The sequence below is a fragment of the Lissotriton vulgaris genome, chromosome 6 (genome assembly GCF_964263255.1).
Source record: "Lissotriton vulgaris chromosome 6, aLisVul1.2, whole genome shotgun sequence".
Classification (NCBI taxonomy): Eukaryota; Metazoa; Chordata; class Amphibia; order Caudata; family Salamandridae; genus Lissotriton; species Lissotriton vulgaris.
This window is the reverse complement of record NC_141694.1, coordinates 1830397512-1830410988: the sequence shown is the minus strand read 5'-3', so window position 1 is coordinate 1830410988 and position 13477 is coordinate 1830397512. Positions and strand designations below refer to the sequence as shown.

Sequence of the window (13477 nt, the reverse complement as noted above, 5' to 3'; positions counted from 1 at the left end):
CTGCCCTCAGCACCCCTCTACCACTCACCTCTTCTCTGCTCTCTGTACCCTTCTACTCGTCACCTCTTCTCTGCTCTTTGTCCCCCTCCACTCGTCACCGCTTCTCTGCTCTCTGTACCCCTCTACCCCTCACCTCTTCTCTGCTCTTTGTCCCCCGCCACTCATCACCGCTTCTCTGCTCTCTGTACCCCTCTACCCCTCACCTCTTCTCTGCTCTTTGTCCCCCTCCACTCATCACCGCTTCTCTGCTCTCTGTACCCCTCTACCCCTCACCCCTTCTCTGCCCTCAGCACCCCTCACCTCTTCTCTGCTCTCTGTACTCCTCTACCCATCACCTCTTCCCTACCCTCTGTACCCCTCTACTCGTCACCTCTTCTCTGCTCTCTGTACTCCTCTACCCATCACCTCTTCTCTACCCTCTGCACCACTCTACCCATCACCTCTTCTCTGCCCTCAGCACCCCTCTACCTCTCACCTCTTCTCCACCATCAGCACCCCTCTACTCCTCACCTCTTCCCTCAGCACCCCTCTACCCCTCACCTCTTCTCTACCCTCTGCACCACTCTACCCATCACCTCTTCTCTGCCCTCAGCACCCATCTACCTCTTACCTCTTCTCCACCATCAGCACCCCTCTACTCCTCACCTCTTCCCTGCCCTCAGCACCCCTCTACCCCTCACCTCTTCTCTACCCCTCACCTCTTCTCTGCCCTCAGCACCCATCTACCTCTCACCTCTTCTCCACCCTCAGCACCCCTCTACTCCTCACCTCTTCTCTGCCCTCAGCACCCTTCTACTCCTCACCCTTTCTCTGCCCTCAGCACCCCTCTACCACTCACCTCTTCTCTGCTCTCTGTGTCCTTCTACTCGTCACCTCTTCTCTGCTCTTTGTCCCCCTCCACTCGTCACCGCTTCTCTGCCCTCAGCACCCCTCAGCACCCCTCTACCCCTCACCTCTTCTCTGCCCTCAGCACCCCTCTACCCCTCACCTCTTCTCTGCCCTTAGCACCCCTCTACCCCTCACCTCTTCCCTGCCCTCAGCACCCCTCTACCCCTCACCTCTTCTCTGCTCTCTGTACCCCTCTACTCCTCACCCCTTCTCTGCCCTCAGCACCCGCTACCCCTCACCTCTTCTCTGCCCTCAGCACCCCTCACGCTTTCTCTGCCCTCAGCACCCCTCTACCCCTCACCTCTTCTCTGCCCTCAGCACCCCTATACCCCACACCACCTCTCTGCCCTCAGCACCCCTCTACCCCTCACCTCTTCTCTGCCCTTAGCACCCCTCTACCCCTCACCTCTTCTCTGCCCTCAGCACCCCTATACCCCACACCACCTCTCTGCCCTCAGCACCCCTCTACCCCTCACCTCTTCTCTGCCCTTAGCACCCCTCTACCCCTCACCTCTTCTCTGCCCTTAGCACCCCTCTACCCCTCACCTCTTCTCTGCCCTTAGCACCCCTCTACCCCTCACCTCTTCTCTGCCCCTTACCTCTTCTCTGCCCTCAGCACCCCTCACGCGTTCTCTGCCCTCAGCACCCCTCTACCCCTCACTCCTTCTCTGCCCTCAGCACCCCTCTACCCCTCACTTCTTCTCTGCCCTCAGCACCCCTCACGCCTTCTCTGCCCTCAGCACCCCTCTACTTGTCACCTCTTCTCTGCCCTCAGCACCCCTCACCTCTACTCTGCCCTCAGTACCCCTCACCTCTTCTCTGCCCTCAGCACCCCTCACGCCTTCTCTGCCCTCAGCACCCCTCTACCCCTCACTTCTTCCCTGCCCTCAGCACCCCTCTACCCCTCACCTCTTCTCTGCCCTCAGCACCCCTCTATCCCTCACTTCTTCTCTGCCCTCAGCACCCCTCTACCCCTCACATCTTCTCTGCCCTCAGCACCCCTCTATCCCTCACTTCTTCTCTGCCCTCAGCGCCCGTCAACCCCTCACCCCTTCTCTGCCCTCAGCACCCCTCTACCCCTCACCTCGTCTTTGTCCTCAGTACCCCTCTACCCCTCACCTCTTCCCTGCCCTCAGCACCACTCTACCCATCACCTCTTCTCTGCCCTCAGCACCCCTCTATCCCTCACTTCTTCTCTGCCCTCAGCACCCCTCTACCCCTCACATCTTCTCTGCCCTCAGCACCCCTCTATCCCTCACTTCTTCTCTGCCCTCAGCACCCGTCAACCCCTCACCCCTTCTCTGCCCTCAGCACCCCTCTACCCCTCACCTTGTCTTTGTCCTCAGCACGCCTCTACCCCTCACCTCTTCCCTGCCCTCAGCACCACTCTACCCATCACCTCTTCCCTGCCCTCAGCACCCCTCTACCCCTCACCTCGTCTTTGTCCTCAGCACCCCTCTACCCCTCACCTCGTCTCTGCCCTCAGCACCCCTCTACCCCTCACCTCTTCCCTGCCCCATCGCCTCAGCCTGACACCCTGCTGCCCGTATTCCACCCTTTCTTTGCTGCTCTTAAGTAGGGCCAGGGCATACTTTTTCTTACACCGGCCTAATCTAGTGCAATTTCAGAAATGATGAGTTACTCTTTTTACGTGAAATTCCAAAGTGTGTGCTATAATGCCACGCTGCGTAAATACACGCCACTCAAAATTTACAACGAACAACAAAACCAGAGGCTCTGTAGTGTATGGTGCTTTTGTTATTTTTCTGCTATTATTTTTTAGGAAAAAATGCATCCCAGTTCTGCTTTAGAAACTCTCTTACTTTCAGATGCTAATGAGAAGGAATGTCAGCACTTGGAGTAAAGCTGCCCTGGACCAGCAGTGACGTGACCCTGCACCACCAGAGGCCTGGCCTCAATGCCTTTAAGGCAGACCGAGCCAGGCGTGGCATTAGCCAGAATGAGGTATTTGCAGTGGTGAATAGCGATACAAGTATATGGTGGGGCGCAACGGCGCACAACTCCCCATTAATGCTGCTCCCGCCCAGTGCGGAACGTCTCTCCCCCAGTACTGGTGCCCACAAACAGGAAAGGGAAGGACTCCCTTCCCGCCCAGTGGAGTGTGCATTGAACCAATCCTGTAGCTGCTCTCATGCTACTTACAGCATGAGAGCAGCTCCAGGGTTGGTTGGAGCAGGTTAACCCAGCCATGGGAATGCTGGCTCTACAGTGCGCATGTCGGGTTGGCCGTCAAAAGGCAGCGGGCTGATTGGACATGCGCTCTGTAGACCCAGCAGTCATCTTGCAATCATTGTATTCATCCCCGCCCCCGCCCTCACACTTGGCTGTGTACAGCACAAGCCGGTGACAAATTAAAATGGAATTACTATGCCACTTTATTTATTTGTGTTTGCCTTCTGTGCTCACAGCAGGCCGGGCACAGATCCTCCGCCCTTTAGGATGAACCACCCCTAGTTAATTGTCATTTCACCCCTACTAGAGAAGACAACAGCAGCTCTCTCGAAAAACACTAGTTCAGTTGCAGGCAAGGTGGAAACCATGCAATCCTGTAGGGGAAACACCAAACTAACCCCTGTTCATTTCTATAACTGCAAGGAATGCGGGTTTAACCCAGAGCAACACCACTATAGGAGCTCCCTTACAAACCACCTGTGGTCAGGAAGGGGCAGACGCTTCCCTAAATCAGTCACATGACCAACAAGGTCTTACCCTTAATTCTGCATTTTTGGAGAGCTGGGCCCCATATATAGATGCTGTGCATGTGATAGTGCCTTGCTTGTTTTGCTTAATTTTACCAACACCAGGGTTAGCCTTTCCACTAGAGAACTAGTAAATTGTGTCTACTGGGAGACAACACACCTATAGGTTGTGAAAAAATAGAACACGTCCTGAGCCTTGCATTGTTTTCTATCTAAATTTCATTGTTTCCAACTCCAAATTATTATGTACAAAGTGACATAGTGACACTAATCTGTACAAAGTAACCGAGTGACAAAATGTACTTTATGGTACTTCTTATTCGACACGTGATTCGCTCAGATGAGGGTGTCTTTTACTCTCTTGAGGCTCATCGTAAAGAGCTAATGTCACCAGACCTCCACAGTTTGGACCCAGCCATATGCAAATCAGCCTGGACCCTGTTCCTCATGGGAACAGTCCGGCCTGAACTGCCAAGCCAGATCCTCCCTGGACCGGAAACAAGCATTACGGGACACCTTTTGTTGCCCTAAGTGGGACGGGTATGCCCAGACATGGGTCCCATGCTCACTGCACCACGGGATTCAAGCTAGCCTGGCTGAAGAAGGGTGACATACCCTGAAACCGGTCCCAGGATGCTTGTTTCCGGTCCAGGGAGGACCTGGCTTGGCAGTTCGGGCTGGACTGTTCCCATGAGGCACAGGGTCAAGACTGATTTGCATATGGCTGGGTCCAAACTGGGGTGGTGTGGTGAGCAAAGGAACAATGGATTATACCCAGATCTCTTGACTTGGGGTGAATGTTTGCATTGAGCAGCATTCCCTCCATCATTTGTTCCTTTTGCTTTCACTGGGGCAGGCATAGCATTTTGACGCAGTATCAGGTTTAATAGCTTTAGTAAAACTGGGAGTCTTCCAGAATTCATGGGTGGATGTATGGGGTGGATGCGAGTGTCTTTCCATGTTCTGTTGCAGAGATGTGTAGTGATGTAGTTGTCTTGGAAATAGCCACTCTTTCAACTCTCTTCTGAAATGTACATGCTCTTGGATGCTCGAATGCTGGCTGGGAGTGTTTTCCAGAGCCTGGCGGCTTGTAGCGAGGAATCTGTGCCTCGTACAGATTTCTTATGGTAAGGTGGCATGATGATAAGAGGTTCAAGCCTGGAGCCCAGTGTCCTGACTAGTTTGTATTGCTTGGATTCAGCTTGTAGCTATAGCGGTCCTTTTCCGTGGCAGGCTCCGTGGACCATGCAGAGTGCCTTGAACATTGCCCTTCTTGCTATAGATCGCCAGTCAAACCATTGCAAGGCTGGAGTCACGTGTTCTCTTTGATAAAGGCAGAGAGGCGGTCTTGCAGCAGCGTCTTTAGTGAGTTGTATTTCTCGTATGATGAATGTGTGTACGCCAAGATATAGGCTGTTGGAGTAGTCAAGCTTGGAGATTAGGAGTGTGAGGGTGTTTTGCAGTTTATGTTGGTGTCTACAGTATGATACAATGCCACATGGGGTTTCCTTTATGTAGAATACCCCCTATTTTACGTGATTAAAATGTGGTGTAGAATATAGCTCTGAATCTATGGTTACCCCTAGGTTTCTGACTTCTCTTGATATTGTTGGAGGGGCCTCATGTTTCTTAGGCCATATTGGGGAAGGCTGGTATTTTTTGTCACTGTCCACAGGTTATAAGCTCTGTCTTTGCGGTATTTTCATCGATTTTTTTAAAAACAATTTGGGTGTCATCTTTATAGTTGTAACAGGTGAGGTTGAATGATTTAATCAGGACATAAGGACGGTCGGTAGGTGTTGAATAGCAGAGGGGATGCTGTTGGGCTCTAGAGCAGAGATGAGTTTTTGTCAAAATCTTGATCCCAGCTATTATAAAAAAAACTGTTTTAAAGTGGTTCAAGCTGCTTATAAGGCATGGTTCTAGGTACAGAGGCAGCTACAGATTGGTAGGCTTAATTTGTATACGCCCACCTCTTGTTCAGCACTCCCTCTCTCTATTTTGTCTGATACTACGATGGCCAGATGGAGACGGAAGGGTGTACGACCCGGGGAGATTTAGTGGATAACAGCGGCGTTCGCGCCTACTCATCGCTGGTGTCTGAATATGATCCCCCTGACTTTTTAAAATATCTCCAGGTCAGGGATTATTTGCTTAAAAAACTCGGATTTAGCATGTTTGGCCCAAAAGAGTAGTCTATTAGAGATAGTTAGGAGGCGTGGAAGGTTTGGGGTTTTATATCAAAGCCATATCAAAACACAAAGGGATGACCTGGAGGTGCAAAATTTAAAAAGGAATATTAAGTGATCCCAGGGAGGGAATATTCTACAAGATTCCATTGCACTGGCTGACAAGCTTTTGACTTTGTCTAGCCTTAAAGCAAAACAATATAAAACAATGTTTAACATACTATACACCTGCCAAAATTGCACGATGGGGTGGGGCAAATGAGGGCAAATGTCCTCGTTGTGGGTTGGATCAGGCTGATAGTCTGCAGGTCTTCTAGGCATGTCCAGGGCTGAGGCAGTTAGTAAATAGGATGGAGGCTTTCTTGAGGGAGGTTACAGGGGTACAGATTGTAATGACTCCTATGGTCGTGTTGTTGGGAGTTTTGGAGGATGCAATGGCAACTCAGGAGATGTCTGCGTTTAGGTATTTATTATTTATTGCTGTGGCCGTGGCTAGATTGCGTATACCACCACTTTGGTGGCAAAAAGAACCCCCTGTGAGAAGTTGGCCTGATATGCAGTGCTCACTATTCTAGTGAGCACTATGTATCAGTCCAGCAACCCTTATTGATGATTGGTTGTAAGTCAGCCTTATAGACCAGCTATCCTAGTAGCGTGGATACGAGCAGTCTAAGGCTAAAGACTCGAGAGGGCGTGTTAAGCCAGCTGTTTACCACACATGTACCCCTTGAATACCCAGTGAAAGGACACCACACAAGTGTTATGAAAATAAACAGTTATTTATTAAGAATCACAACAGCCCTGTACTCTTTATGAGGACAGGGTACTAAGCACAAACCAAAACTCTTACAAAAATACTTAAGTTAGCACAGTATATACAAATGCCCGAGGGGCACGGAAAACCATATACTTGAAAAGTGGAATGCGAAATTACTAGCAGGTAAGTACAGTACTAATAGCTTTTGGAATCGCTAGGACTTGACTAGGGAATCGTTAGATTACTTCTAGGAGGCCTAGGGGACTCGGGTGCAGTGTGTGCACTCTCACGCGAGATGCGGACAAAAGTCTATGGTAGCTAGAAATTGCAAAGTTAGTGTTCTCGGGCGAACCCGACCTGGTAGGAGGAAAACGAAAGTAGATTCTGACCCTTGGATAGTAAGGCTATGCTGGGGCACCGAAATGCCGAAGTTACCTAGCCCAGGGGCTGCAGCTGCATAGGACTCAAAAGACGTCGGGAATCCTCGTTGACGGACCAGGAGCCTGGAAGAAAGAAGTTGCTGGCAGGCGACCAGTGAAGAAAGTTCGGTGGATCCAAGCCTGGATCGATGGAAGATGACACCTGAAAGCAGAGGGGACCAAGTTCGAGACTACTAGCCAGTAGTCAGTGGGCACCAGGAGGGCACCGGATGGTAGCCACCTCGACTAGGTGAGTGGGTGACGCTGTGCTCGAAGATCTCACGGACCAGGAGGCGTTGTCGGCGACCAGGATGGAGGATCGAGCTGTCCCACGAAGATAGAAGCTGTCGGCGTCGCTGGACCCAGGATTGGGCAACAAAGCCTTGGCAAATTCAAGCCCACGCGGTGGACTCAAAATGGCGTCTGGAGTGGACCAGGAGGGTCCGGGGTGCCTCTCTTCAAGAAGGAAGCAAGGGCCAGTCTGGAGCAACCAGACCAGCAGCAGTGATGTCGTCGGGCGTCGTTCAGAAGGCCACAAGCCAGCCGGCTAGTAGCCAAACAACGCGGTGCACAGCAAACAGCAGAAGGGCCCCACGCAGATCGTGGAGATGCAGGGAGGCTGACCTTGGGTGCTGGAGCTGCGCAGGGTCGGGGCTTCTCGGACCCCAAAGCACTCACCAGTGGAGGACACGGTGGGCTTGCAGTAAAGATGTCCTGCAGTCTTGGCGATCGTCGGTCCCTCGAGGTCTCGTCGCACTCACGGTTCTCAGCTTTGCTGTAGAGGTGAGTAGAGGTCAGAGGTGCCAGGGAAGCCGGGTCTCGTCGAGCTGGGTCGTGGGATTCGTGAAGAAGGACTTGCAGCAGACCGCAGTGTTTCTTAGGATGGTGCCCGCTTGATGCAGGGTGACTACTCCTTAGCCACAAGGGAGAATATTGATGAAGAAATCGTGAAGTCCTTTCAAAGAAAGTCGTATCTTGATTCCAAAGATGATCTAATTTGAACAGGGGGCCCGCTCCTATCTTTATACTAAAAAAAGGGGGCTGACCCGGTGACTAGGTCCTGCCTATGGGTGGGACCAGGAGGGGGGTGGTTACACCCCTCTCCCCTGCCGGACTTCCCCAGGCCAGGGGCTGGTGTGCCCCTGGAACTGGTTCTGACTGGCCTATGCGTAGTGAGCACCGGGGTGCCACTCAGCAGTCACCTTCCTGAAACGCCCTGCCTACCCAGGATACACAAAACCATGTCTGGGGCGGTGCTAGCACCGCCCCGGACAGGAAACCCTTTGTCCAGGCTCCCCTTGCTGGGAGGACTCCCAGCTGCAGGGGGTCAGACTCGTGTCTGTGGTGGCAGCATCCATTTTGTGGAGCTGAGGCTTTGCTTAACTTTAACCGGGGTTCACAGTTACATACATGTCGTGTCTCTCTAGAAGGGTGGAATGCTAACCCCGTCGCCAGAATTGGCGAGGGGTTAGTATTCCAATTCGTATGACACCTTACTCGACATGTTTTGATAAAGCAATACCAAAGATAGCATTTAACCGCGAGGATTATAATGCACTTAAGAGTATATGGTATGCGATATCTTGGAACAGCTATTAGGACTTGGTTCCGCAAGCTGCAGACAGGCTCAGCTCATGCCAGAGCACCATCTCACACGATTCCAAGCACTCTGCCTTCAGGATTGTCAAGGCCTGCCATAGGAGTGACTGATAGGAATCTGTGTGTCCATTTTAGGGTTAGGTATAGGTATACTACACCTACAGCAAAGGGTGATTACACGACTTTGCCCCAGCTGTCATGCAGCCAGTTGTGTCAAATTTAGGAGGCCAGCCAGGGGTGGCATAATACATGCTGCAGCCCCTGGCAGCCCTGGGTACACCCATGCCCTGAGTTACAGGGTCTGATAGGGTGGCCCAGTACCAATTGGAAATGTACCTAGGGTACATGGGATCCATTTTAAAGAGAGAGCAGTAGGCCTGGGGTCCTGATTGGCAGGGTCCCAGGTCGACTATGTCCAAAACCAGCTAAAACACAGGGCAAAAAGTTGGGAGCAACCATAGTCAGGATGTACCTTCCTACACCCCCAACCTTCGAAATGTGGAGAGGAAGGCTATATGCTATTTGCAATCGAGAACATAGTTTATATGCCCTTAAAGGGCAACAGAAACGGAGATTGGGTATCATGATCTGGGGGGTCTCTAGTGGATCGTTTAGCGTCTACGATGGTCTAAAACATGTTTTTTTCCTATCTCTTTGCTACTGTCGTACTTTCTTCTTTATGTTTTTGGCATATAAGAAGCAATTTATATGTAATTTAGATGTAATCATGGTATGTAAAGACATGATGATGTAATTGATTACTACAGCAGTATAGTCATATAGAAGCATTAAATGTATGTATTTTCTTTTTGTTGTTCTTTCTTTTTTTTGTTGTTTTCTTTTTTAATTTCTCCCTTCTCTCCTTTTCGTTGGAACTTAAGACTGACCAAACATGATGGTTGTTTTTTTTGTCTCTTTGTGCTCGTCTCTGTTATTGTAATTGTATATTATTGGCTATTGGCTTAACAAAAATGATAAAAAAATTATATTAAAAAAAAGAATCCATGCACGCTACACCACCCCAGAATACCCTAGAAACCCTGTTTTCAGAAATATTTGGGCCTGGCAGTTTTCACTGGGTGTCCACCAAGGTAAACAGTCAAAATATCGAATTTTTAATTTCGACTTACACTTATATCGAGTTGCTAATATTGATGGGACAGAATATCGATGTCCAGAATATCGATGGCCAGAATATCGACCCTAAGGTAAGTAATATCGAAATTACTTATATCGATAGCATATATATCGATGTAAGTAATTTTGATTTACTAATATGTGTTAGAAATTTTAGTTAAGTATTTAAATTAATTGTTATAATATGTGTTTAATATGTTTTTTTAAATAAAAAATATATAAAAGTAAATAATATGTTTTACTACCAGAGCGGGTTGTGGGTTTTTAGGGGAATAGGGTGGGAAGTAATTTATTTGTAATTAAATAATTATTTTTTAATGATTAATTTATTTTGCAATTAAATATTAATTGGCAATGAATTATTTTAATTGATTAATTGATTAATTAATTGATAATTTATGTATAGTTTTAAGTAAATTATATGTTTTACTACCAGAGCGGGTTGTGGGTTTTTAGGGGAATAGGGTGGGAAGTAATTTATTTGTAATTAAATAATTATTTTTTAATGATTAATTTATTTTGCAATTAAATATTAATTGGCAATGAATTATTTTAATTGATTAATTGATTAATTAATTGATAATTTATGTATATTTTTAAGTAAATTATATGTTTTACTACTGGAGCGGGTTGTGGGTTTATAGGGGAATAGGGTGGGAAGTAATTTATTTGTAATTAAATAATTATTTTTTAATGATTAATTTATTTTGCAATTAAATATTAATTGGCAATGAATTATTTTAATTGATTAATTGATTAATTAATTGATAATTTATGTATATTTTTAAGTAAATTATATGTTTTACTACTGAAGCGGGTTGTGGGTTTATAGGGGAATAGGGTGGGAAGTAATTTATTTGTAATTAAATAAATATTTTTTAATGATTAATTTATTTTGCTTTTAAATATTAATTGGCAATGAATTATTTTAATTGATTAATAGAATAATTATTTGATAATTTATGTATGTTTTTAACTAAATTATATGTTTTACTACTGGAGCGGGTTGTGGGTTTATAGGGGAATAGGGTGGGAAGTAATTTAATTGTACTATTAATTAATTTTGGGTAAAGGAGTATTTTTAGGGTTCAGGGTCAGTTTTGGGTTTTTGGGTAAAGGGGTATTTTTAGGGTTCTGGGTCAGTTTTGGTTTTTGGGGTAAAGGGGTATTTTTAGGATTCAGGGTCAGTTTTCAGTTTTTGGGTAAAGGGGTATTTTTAGGGTTCAGGGTCAGTTTTCAGTTTTTGGGTAAAGGGGTATTTTTAGGGTTCAGGGTCAGTTTTCAGTTTTTGGGTAAAGGGGTATATTTAGGTTTCAGGGTCAGTTTTCAGTTTTTGGGTAAAGGGGTATTTTTTGGGTTCAGGGTCAGTTTTCAGTTTTTGGGTAAAGGGGTATTTTTAGGGTTCAGGGTCAGTTTTTAGCTTTTGGGTAAAGGGGTATTTTTAGGGTTCAGGGTCAGTTTTCAGTTTTTGGGTAAAGGGGTATTTTTAGGGTTCAGGGTCAGTTTTCAGTTTTTGGGTAAAGGGGTATTTTTAGGGTTCAGGGTCAGTTTTCAGTTTTTTGGTAAAGGGGTATTTTTTGGGTTCAGGGTCAGTTTTCAGTTCTTGGGTAAAGGGTTTTTTTTTGGGTTCAGGGTCAGTTTTCAGTTTTTGGGTAAAGGGGTATTTTTAGGGTTCAGGGTCAGTTTTAGGTTTTTGGGTAAAGGGGTATTTTTAGGGTTCAGGGTCAGTTTTCCCTACTGTTGCACCCACTGGAGTGGGAATAGTAATTATTGTTAAGTAAGTATATATTATATATGATTTTTAAATTTTTTTTTAATTGAATATGTATTATTTTTTTTTACCATTATTACATATATTTAAATATGTTTAAGCAATTAATAAGTATTATTTACAGTATTTTTTATGTTATTTTAAATCCAAAAAAAATCGATATATTTGACAACGATATTTTTAACATCGATATTATTTTTTCGATATTTTGGTACTTACCATGTTGTACATAGGGCGTCGATATTTTTGCTATCGATATAATTACGCCGATATTTGTGTAGGTCGAAATTCTGTCATAGATCCGTCCACCAAACCCTGCCTCATACTACAGCTACCCACATCGCCAGAATTGGTCAGGTCGCAAGGCAAATTCTTGGTCTTTCCTTGTGCCTTAGGGACCCTTTCCTTTCAAGAGTGACAGCTCAGTCAAACAAGTGGGCTACTAGTGTTATCATGAGAAGTGTCAGCATGCTGTGTGGTAGTAAATGTGTTGCTCCCTGCAGATTCAATTAGCGCGTTCTGCTTTCACTTTTGTTTTGCTCTGAAATGTCAGTTCTCACAGCATGCTGTGAAATTCAGCAAAACAAAAAAACAAACTTGGGACTCATGGGAAAGTATTTTCCTGGCATGCCAACTATGAACTTGGAAAAGAAAATGTTTCTGGTGTTTTTACCAGAGACATTTTCTTTTCCAGTACTGCGGATGACCCATTGAAGTGCACCACTGCTGAAGTAGTGTGGTGAATGTCAATAAGTTGCCCTTTGCCCTAAAGCTGTTGAAACCCACCAAATCTGTGTAGCCTGAAGTGTTGTCCATCAGGAATTGACAACAAGCTTCTGAGATATGACGGCCACATTGCACAAACTTCTTTGCTCCATGATCTTAGGGGACTGCACTGCTCCAGTTCCAGGAGGCCCCCAGGATGGTAGGCTTTTGGTACTGGGGAATCATCAAAAAATGTGACAGGTCCTGCTAATGGCCATGCACCACCAAATGAAAGTTTCAGTTGCCGTACATGGTCTACAGAGAAGAGGACTAGAGTGAGGATGAAAAAATACTGAGAATTACAAATAAGATAGAAAAGAAGAGAGAGAGAAGATGTTCTAGAAAAGGAGAGATGATTGAGAGAAAGAAAGACATATCAGAAAAATGTGCATTTCCTGGTGTAGTGTCTGGAAAGTACAACTTACTTGCTAGAAGTCTATGTTCTATTAAGGTGGTGATTTGCTTTACTAGTGCAAGTTTAAATCTGGCAGCCTCTTAACTGTTTCATGATATGAAGCTTGACTTTTATCTGCACCTGTAGTAATGCTGAACTATCCCTCTGCAAGTGAATATTTTCCATTTCTAGGACACACTGCAGGCTTCTATGCTTTCTACATTCACTACTCAGAAAAGTGCATGCTCGTCTAAGCAATGCTATCCACATAGAGTGTGCTACCTTAAGGATTCTATCCAAGGAATCTACTGCATGTGAAAGATAGGAGAATGTCCATGATTCAGGAAGTGGATATCTCTGTAGCATCATAATGGGAGGTACCATTCGAGCAGCATCCAACAGAGATGACGTCATAGGGCAGGATCCTAGAAGCAAACCGTGAAACCACCACTCAGAGCATTAGAGGCAGTTGCTGCTGTCTGTCCATCCAGTGTCCTCAGCCTGGCAACAGTCTTGATTGATAATCTCCAAGCTCTCTGTAAAGGTATTTTAAATTAGTGGTGAGTTAAAATAAAATTTGCTAACGAAGAAGTCTGGAATTAGGAAACTCCAATCTTTATGAAGCAAGTTTCCTTTCCTTAGGTGAGGTAAGGTTTATCCATTTGGGCTTTCCAGGTGTGATGGTTCTTGATGCAGCATATCCCCAATAGGACAGCCTCCAGCAAAACAAATATTGTGTTTGGAAGCTGGATTTCCACCACCTGAGGTGGGGGAGGGTGGGCCTGAGTTTTGTTTATGTTTTAAAAAATAACTCGATCAGCTTTGCATTGCACAACAG

The 13477-nt window shown here is 46.2% G+C and overlaps 1 protein-coding gene across 1 annotated transcript in view; it reads left to right on the top strand.

Annotated features, from left to right (window-relative positions):
• Positions 1-13477, top strand: part of GAREM2 (GRB2 associated regulator of MAPK1 subtype 2) — a 421755-nt gene that overhangs the window by 366929 nt on the left and 41349 nt on the right. The gene's annotated exons all lie outside the window — the stretch shown is intronic.